Genomic DNA, 638 nt, shown 5'->3' on the forward strand with positions numbered 1-638 from the left:
TTGTGTGCTTGGAATTTTAAAGTGATATGTATTTTGTGATTTTAGCCAGCTGCAGATATTTTTCTTGCTTTTGAAGTTCTGTTGACTAATGCATATTTAAATTGTTTCATTGTCTTGGATTATGATCTTTAGGACCTCTTGGAATTTTTTGCTTCCAATATCTATTTATGGTTTGTTTGATGAGGGTCTCTTGCATTTTCAACTTTGGAATCCTGCCTCAACAGTCAAGGAAGTTTGCTTCCTGGTTATTATTGTATCACTTAAAAATCTTTAGTTTTAGAGTTTTTAGAATCCTGTGTCGCTAATGTCACTGAGCATTATATGACTTTTTGACCCTTTATTATTTTAGATGCTGATGTGTTATTGGTTTCCAAAATTTAAAGAAGGAAGGGCAAGGATGAAGGATCTTGTTGCACTTGGAATGGTGGTGTGATTTCTTAAATGTTTTTCATGCACTTCTTTTATTTTTTGTTTGGGGACTTCATATTTTTCTAGTTTTTCGTGTATTATATTGCTTTTTGTTTGCTTTCTGCGCTTAGTTCTTGATTCTTGGGTCTCCAGAGGTTGCTGTTAGAAATTATTAGCAATATGCAGGGAGAATGAGATCTTATGTAGCTCTGTTATCTCTTTGGGATGTA

Source organism: Theobroma umbraticum, unplaced genomic scaffold (genome assembly GCF_002168275.2).
Source record: "Theobroma umbraticum cultivar Fairchild unplaced genomic scaffold, ASM216827v3 scaffold_30.0, whole genome shotgun sequence".
In the NCBI taxonomy this organism is placed as follows: domain Eukaryota; kingdom Viridiplantae; phylum Streptophyta; class Magnoliopsida; order Malvales; family Malvaceae; genus Theobroma; species Theobroma umbraticum.